General features: G+C 41.4%; 1 non-coding gene across 1 annotated transcript; it reads left to right on the plus strand.

The window, feature by feature from the left end:
- The first annotated feature begins 7,320 nt into the window (after positions 1-7,320).
- LOC112230465 lies at positions 7,321-7,375 on the plus strand. Its single transcript, XR_002950328.1, has one exon. It is a non-coding gene; the product is annotated as a U7 small nuclear RNA (small nuclear RNA).
- The last annotated feature ends 1,005 nt before the right edge of the window (positions 7,376-8,380 follow it).

Consider the following 8,380-nt stretch of genomic DNA (forward strand, 5'->3'; position numbering starts at 1 on the left):
CATTTACTTTTTGACTGCGGAAATCCATGAGAGTTAGTGTGCAATGCTCATGCTACATTTTCTAGGGGTTTCCCCAGCAGTGCTGGGCAGTGTGGTTCCTAAATAGGGGTGCCCAGACATACAGGGGTCTGCCAGGATCAGCTGCCACTCAAATCCCAGCTGCTGATGAACAATATCCTTGTGCCGCTACCGTGCAGGGGCCTGGCTAGAAGCTTCCAGATCATTCAGTCTTGCCCCCGTTACCTTGCGACCATCCTGTCGCCAATAGACTTTAACGGTGCAGGAAAGTTAGGTGGAACTCACTGAAGAGCAGTACTGGATACCTGTGCGCTGAGTGACGTGGGGGATGCCCTTGTCCCAACATCACTTCTTCAATATTGGAAAATAGACTTGGAAAAAATCCAAGATGACCAGCACCTCCTCACAGCTGCAGGAGGCTGCCGGAACTCCAGTCTTTCGGAGGACAGCATGTTGCTTTTCTCTCAGGGTGTGCTCCCCTAGCCGTTATCTTCCCAGACTTACCCACAAGGCCTGCGCACCGCACCTCTGGGGACTACTGCTGCTCCGAGATCCCCTGCCGAGTTGCCTGGGTGGACTCCCAGTTACCATGTGTTGCCACGAGGAGGCCCGGCAGGAGTCTTAGTGAAGGAGAGGCTGTGTACTGTCAAGGGAAGGCTTAAGCGCATAGCTGCTTCCTGGTTTACGACAAGGGCTAGCCAGCGCCAGCGAGCTGTAAGCGAGAGGTTTGCAAGCAGGTGGGTAGTAGGCATGCACAACTGCACTAGATGCATCACAACACCTTGTGTGCTACATACACTCACACTAGGAGGAACATCTAAAATATTCACCCACTTCATATTTAATCTCCAGTTCCCTGAGAGTTCCAGTTCCCTCAAATGCTGTGAGTCTTTTTTATAGGGCGAGGTAGCTCTAACCAACATCTCCAATCTCGTCTCGTTGATTGGACTCCAGGTTAGCTGACTCCTGACTCCAATTAGCTTTTGGAGAAGCCATTAGCCTAGGGGTTCACATACTTTTTCCAACCTACACTGTGAATGTTTAAATTATGTATTCAATATAGTCACCTAGAATGCATTTCAATTAACAGGTGTGCCTTGTTAGAAGTTCATTTTTGGAATTTATTTCCTTCTTAATGTGTTTGAGCCAATCAGTTGTGTTGTGACAGGGTAGGGGTGGTATACAGAAGATATCCCTATTTGATAAAATACCAAGTTCATATTATGGCAGGAACAGCTCAAATAAACAAAGAAAAACGACCGTCCATCATTACTTTAAGACATGAAGGTCAGTGAATCCAGAAAATGTGAAGAACTTTGAAAGTTTCTTCTAATGCAGTCGCAAAAACCATCAAGCTCTACGATGAACCTGGCTCTCATGAGGACTGCCACAGGACAGGAAGACCCATAGTTACCTCTGCTGCAGAGGATAAGTTCATTAGTGTTAACTGCACCTCATATTGCAGCCCAAATAAATGCTTCACAGAGTTCAAGTAACAGACACATCTCAACATCAACTGTTCAGGAAACTGTGTGAATCAGGCATTCATGTTCGAATTGCTGCAAAGAAACCACTACTAAAGGACACCAATATAAGAAGAGACTTGCTTGGGCCAAGAAACACAAGCAATGGACATTAGACCGGTGGAAATCTGTCCTTTGGTCTGATGTTCAAATTTGAGATTTTTGGTTCCAACCTCTGTCTTTGTGAGACACAGAGACTGTGAATGGATGTTCTGTGCATGTGTGGTTCCCACCATGAAGCTTGAAGGAGGAGGTGTGATGGTGTGGGGGTGCTTTGCTGGTGACACTGTCTGTGATTTATTTAGAATTCAAGGCACACTTAACCAGCATGGCTACCACAGCATTCTGCAGCAATACATCATCCCATCTGGTTTGCGCTTAGTGGGACTATCATTTGTTTTTCAACAGGACAATGACTCAAAACACACCTCCAGGCTGTTTAAGGGCTATTTGAACAAGAAGGAGAGTGATGCATCAGATGACCTGGCCTCCACAATCACCTGACCTTAACCCAATTGAGATGGTTTGGGATGAGTTGGTCCACAGAGTGCAGGAAAAGCAGCTAACAAGTGCTCAGCATATGTGGGAACTCCTTCAAGACTGTTGGAAAAGCATTCCTCATTAAGCTGGTTGAGAGAATGCCAAGAGTGTGCAAAGCTGTAATCAAGGGAAAGGGTAGCTACTTTGAAGAATCTAAAATATATTTTGATTTGTTTAACACTTTTTTGGTTACTACCTTATTCCATATGTGTTCTTTAATCATTTGATGTCTTCACTATTATTCTACAATGTAGAAAATAGTACAAATAAAGAAAAACTCTTTAATGAGTAGGTGTGTCCAAACTTTTGACTGGTACTGTATATTCAGTTCTTATTTACAATAAAAGAGACTCCAAAAGGAAACATATTCGGAAAGATTTCTATTTGGCACAAAATAATCTGAAACACAACCAAAACAAACAGCAAATGCATCTATCCAATTTGTAGAGTCACAAGCTTGATGTAATCATTGCGCGCTATGAATATGGGACCAAATACTTAACTTTCTACTACTTTAATACACATAAGTGAGTTTGTCCAAATACTTTCGGTCCCCTAAAATGGGGGGGACCATGTACCCAAGGTGCTGTAATTTCTAAACAATTCAATCGATATGGATGAAAATAATCTCAAATTAAAGTTGACAGTCTGTGCTTTAACATCATGGTCATGGTATCATTTCAAATCCAAAGTGCTGGAGTACAAAGCCAAAACAAAACGCAACTTTGTTCCAATATTTTAGGAGGGCACTGTATGTATGAGTTTGTGTGTAGAGTCTGTGCGTAGAGTCTGTGCAAAAAAGGGGGTCAATTCAAATTGTCCGGGTTGCCATTTCATTAATTGTTTAGCAATTTTATGGCTTGGGGGCAGAAGCTGTTCAGGAGACTTTTAGTCCCAGACTCCGCGCTCTGGTACTTCTTGCCTTGCGGTAGCAGAGAGAATAGTCTATGACTTGGGTGGCAGGAGTCTTTGTGTCACGTTTTATCAAGGTGGGTGGAATCAGGCGCAGAGAGCAGGTTTCAGTGATTCGAACAGTTTATTCTCCGGCGCACAAAAAACACGGTCAACCCAACACACAGGGTGAATAATCCAACACAGGATCAAAATAGACCGGAGAATAAAACACAAGGTGGTACACCAAATGACATGAATACAAAAACAATCCCGCACAAAACAAGCGCGGGACAACCTACTACATATAAGGACGTTAATTAAACTAAAATACACACAGGTGAAACTAATAAGACAAAACCAACAGACAAACGAAAAAGGGATCGGTAGTGGCTAGTAGGACGGTGACGACGACCGCCGAGCACCACCCGAATAGGCAGGAGAGCCAACTTCGGCGGAAGTCGTGACACTTTGACCGTTTTTAGGGCCTTCCACAGATACCGCCTGGTATAGAGGTCCTGGATGGCATGGAGCTTGACTGCCATCCAGGAAAACAATAGAAAAAATAAGTAGCTAAGTGATTAAAATGTGTAATAAAAATTAATTAACAATTTCACCAATTTAAAAAAGGGCAGTTTTTGTGTTTTTTATTTTACAAATAGTTACATAGCCCAGCATGTTTACCTGTAGAATGGAATAGGTTATAAGCGTTCAATGATTCATTTCATTTGGTCAGTTCTAACATGTCAACATTGCCCATTTTAAACAGGGTTAAATATCAAGTCGTAGTAAATAAAGTTCAGCTTCAGTCCACAGAAGATATGTGCTATAGTCAGAAAAACATTATCTCGTTGTTACTGCTCTCGTTTGTGGAATGACCGGACTAAGGTGCAGCGTGGTAGGCGTACATCGTTCTTTTTATTGATGACACCAAAAGCAAAATAATAACAACAAAAACGAAAGCGCACAGTTCTGTAAGGCAAAATAAACTATACAGAAAACCATATCCCACAAAACCCCAAAGAAAAATGACAACTTATATATGATCCCCAATCAGAGACAACGATAGACAGCTGCCTCTGATTGGGAACCATACTCAGCCAAAAACACAAAGAAATAGAAAACATAGATTTTCCCACCCGAGTCACACCCTGACCTAACCAAACATAGAGAATAATAAGGATCTCTAAGGTCAGGGTGTGGCACTCGTCTCTTCGGTCTCAGCTAGCAAGGATAGATACAGAAATGAAACTCATCAAATACACTCGCTGGAAATAAACACTTTACCTCATGACTTATATCAACATCCTTACCTTGCCCTTTCACTAAATATATTGATTACTCTGACCAACAACCAATAGCTTAAGGATGCTGAGTGCTAATGGTAGCTTATTAGCATTAGCCAAACCTTATGCAGAGCGAGACTAGCTAGCTAGTTAGCTACCACCAACCCCGCACAAACCTGTGGCTAACTCTGCTGCTATCGCTGAACTTTGACTTTATGGCCGTTCTGCCCTCTCCACCTCATTCATTGCTGCCTGCTCATGCTCAATTTGCTCAAACAGATCACTTTTTTGCTTATCTTTCTGAAGAAGTTCAGAATATCCATATTTGCTCTGTGCTATGCTGCAGACTGACTGAGTTACAAGAGTTTTGCTTAGTGATGAAATTGACATCTAATCGGTGTTGTAGGGGTGGGGAGGGGTTAAGGGGCGTGAGCGTCCAGTGCATTGTGAAATCTCAACCAATCACAGCAGGAACCGCGTCACTCCAGAGGCACTCTCCGCAGAGTCGACAGAAAGCAGAGTAACCTGTTTTCAGGAACACAGTATTTTCAACCTAACTTCTGTGTCTTTTATATACTGCAAAACGCGTTTGGTTATGAAAACTCATATCAGCTTAAAATAAAAAATAAATGTAAACATCCGAGGCTGGACCAAAATCATTCTTGGCTGAAGCTATGGACTAATGATGCCACTGTGGTGGATGCTATCAATCCTAACATGTTCACTCATAGCCCCGACAAATAAGCATATTGATTTGAAAAGGGACCATATTGTTCTACTTTAAATCCCCTCTGTTAGTACAAGGGTTAGCCATCAAACCTGCAGTCCCAGGATAAGTGAAAAACAAAACTAGCACAAACACACAACTCCATTCATTGTCAGTCTGGAGTTAGCGCTATGCTATGCTAAGCATGTGTTAGCTGGTACACCTTTACCCTACAATGACCCATCCCCATCCCTTCAATGCCCTGTCTGTCTACCTCGCTGAGCAAGGGCCTCTCGCCTGTCTCTCCTTATTGTCCTGTCCTATTGGGGAAGACGGTAAACGAACACCGTCGCACTCATTCAGCCAATTCAATATGGCCGCCACCCGATCCCCTGTGAAGTTGTGGGTCAGCTTCTCTCAGCGAGATCTGGTTGCCTCAGCAAGAACAGGGCGATAGATGGGTGGAGAGATCCATTTCACCTCAGCATGGGAGATGTCTCATTGTTAAACATTGAAGAGAGAGAGAGGAATGAAGGGAGTGGAAGAGATAACAGGAGAGGACAGAACAAGGTGGTTGAGATTGAGGAAAACTGACCTCACAAAAAAAAAATTGTGAACAATGTGAATGTCAAGAATAAAATAGATTTCTTCAAACAATGGTTGAACATGTGAAAGTAAGTTAAGCCTGGTCCTAGAAGAGTTCATAGATAAGAGTGAAGGGAGATGGTTAAATATGAAAGGGGTTAAGCTGGTCCTAGAACAGTTGACGTAGATGCGAGTAAATGAGGCGGTCTGGGAGGATGAGAATAGAGCTTTAACATGGTGAGAAGTCAGTGAACTTGAACTATACTGTTTTTTCATAGGCCTCAAGATAACAAGGTGAAGAAGCTCATTACATTCAGGAGAACGTCTGTCTCTCCACAATAGGGGGTCTGCTACTATATAAGCCATAGAGCGAAGTGAACTATGGCCAAGGCTCTAAATTTAAAATGTTCATTGGTACCACTGATGCTCCTACTTTAAAAATGTAAGGAGCACCAGGTGAAATATAGGAGAATAAGAAACAACTATTTTTTTGAATTGGTTGAGATACAGCCTATATGAATTCTAGCTACTTTTGAAGCCCATGTCGTTCCCTAGAAACTAATATGTAACACTGTAAAGATATCTGTTTATTACAAAATATAAAATGTTGAAATTAGAAAGTAATTTGTGGAGTATTAGATTTTTACATTGTGTTCAAGCACAATTGTCCTATTGGCCTGTTGAGATGCATTACATTGAATTGTACAATGTTTCTTTATAAACGTCAGGTTTGTGATGACAACATGCAAGAGATCTGTCATTCATTCATTGCAATGATCGTTGATCTCCAGAAGAAGCTATCCCTTTTCCTTTCTTTCTGTGCCCCCAAATGTTTGGATATACTGGTCAAGTTACCCGGGCTCGGTTTCCTGATAGCGATGGATTTTTAGGATTATGAGTGTTTTAACAATGCATCTTTCCTACCACGGCGAAGATGTAACATGCGTTTCCTAAAACACCATGCAGATAAAAATGTTTGCTAAGTGCGTCGACGCTGATACGAAAGACAGATCTGCTCTCAAAATAAAAGTCTTGGTCAGACAGCAAAATATTTTTGTCGCACTTTATCCAGGCTGCATCACATCCGGCTGTGACTGGGAGTCCCATAGGGCGGTGCACAATTCACCCAGCGTAGTCCGAGTTTGCCCGGGGTAGGCCGTCATTGTAAATAAGAATTTGTTCTTAACCGACTTGCCTAGTTAAATAAAAGGTTAAATAAACCAATAAAAAAATGTAGAGCCTTGACTATGGCTTGTGTTAATTGCATTCTTCAGAAAGTATTCAAATTCAGACACTTTGCAGCGAAGCTAGTCAGGTCCATAATTATTGGGACCTTGATAAAGATTAGCAAAAAAGGCTGTATAAAATAAATAATAGAAATACTGAGCTACATTGTATGCAAAAAAGAAGGGAAATTAGAATCCGTAGAATCCCTGAATCATGTTTAGTACATACTATATAATGTTGTAGTATACTGTAGAATACTATAGTAAATACCACAGTATTATCCACAAATAAGCACTATAGTAAATACTACAGTAATGTCCACCAGAACACTAGTCTGAAAAAAACACTGCAGTTTTGTAACTATGGTAAATAATACAGTATTTAATTAGCATATTCCCTTCCCATTCCCCTCCCCCATATACATAAGTGAGAAACCTACATGCCAAGTATAGACCATATATCGTGTTACTTACAGGATATAGAAAAGAGCAGAATAAATTGAAAGAGCTAAACTATCTGTTCAGACCCCAGTCCCACAGTTATGGACAATTGGCTTTTTTAGTATTTCTCCAGTAGGTTTCCTCAATGAGAAAGCCTCCACATCTATGTCAAAGATAATAAAACAAAAACACTATAATTGTCACGTTCGTCATAAGGATCGGACCAAGGCACAGCGTGGCATGCGTACATTCTCTTTTTAATTAATGAATGAACAAAAACAACAACCAACCAAACGTGAAGCTATACAAACTAGTGCTGACAGGCAACTAAACATAGACAAGATCCCACAACTAACAATAGGGAAAATGGCTACCTAAATAGGATCCCCAATTAGAGACAATGATAAACAGCTGTCTCTGATTGGGAACCATATCAGGCCAACATAGACATACAAAAACCCTAGCTGACAAAAACCCTAGACATACAACAACTAGAGTACCCACCCTAGTCACACCCTGACCTAACCAAAATATACAGAAAAACAGAGAATCTAAGGTCAGGGCGTGACAATAATAAATACTACAGTTATGTCCACAAATGTATACTACAGTTCACAAAATCACTACAGTAAATACTACAGTATACTACAATCCGCAAAAACATTACATGAATTACTGTAATATATACTACATTTTTCTTTTAGTACGGTATCTATACTGTAGTTAACTGTAAATACTATAGTATACTACAGTAAATATTACAGGAAAGTCTGCTAAAAGACTACAGTGAATACTATAGTATTTACACCATATTATTTTTTCATGTGGACTGTTCCAGATAAATCTCGTCCACTGGAGTGTTGCATTGCTCACAAAGCAAAACCACTATATCCTGAGTCCTTTAAAGTCCTTCCTCTGCCTCTCTCCCCCCTCACCCCCTTTTCCCTCCCTCCCTTTATCCCTCCATCCCTGCGTGCCACCACATACACAATTGAAGATCTGGGTCAACCCTGTCTGTTCTCCCGCTGTTACGGAAAAGAGTGGAAAGAACGAAAGAAGGGAAAAGAAAAATAGAGAGAAGAAAAAGAAAAGGAGAGAAGGGTGAAGTGAATCAAAAGGACGTTGGGGTGACATCTGGTTGTGCTTCCAGGACGACAACAACAA

Source organism: Oncorhynchus tshawytscha, linkage group LG32, assembly GCF_018296145.1.
Source record: "Oncorhynchus tshawytscha isolate Ot180627B linkage group LG32, Otsh_v2.0, whole genome shotgun sequence".
In the NCBI taxonomy this organism is placed as follows: domain Eukaryota; kingdom Metazoa; phylum Chordata; class Actinopteri; order Salmoniformes; family Salmonidae; genus Oncorhynchus; species Oncorhynchus tshawytscha.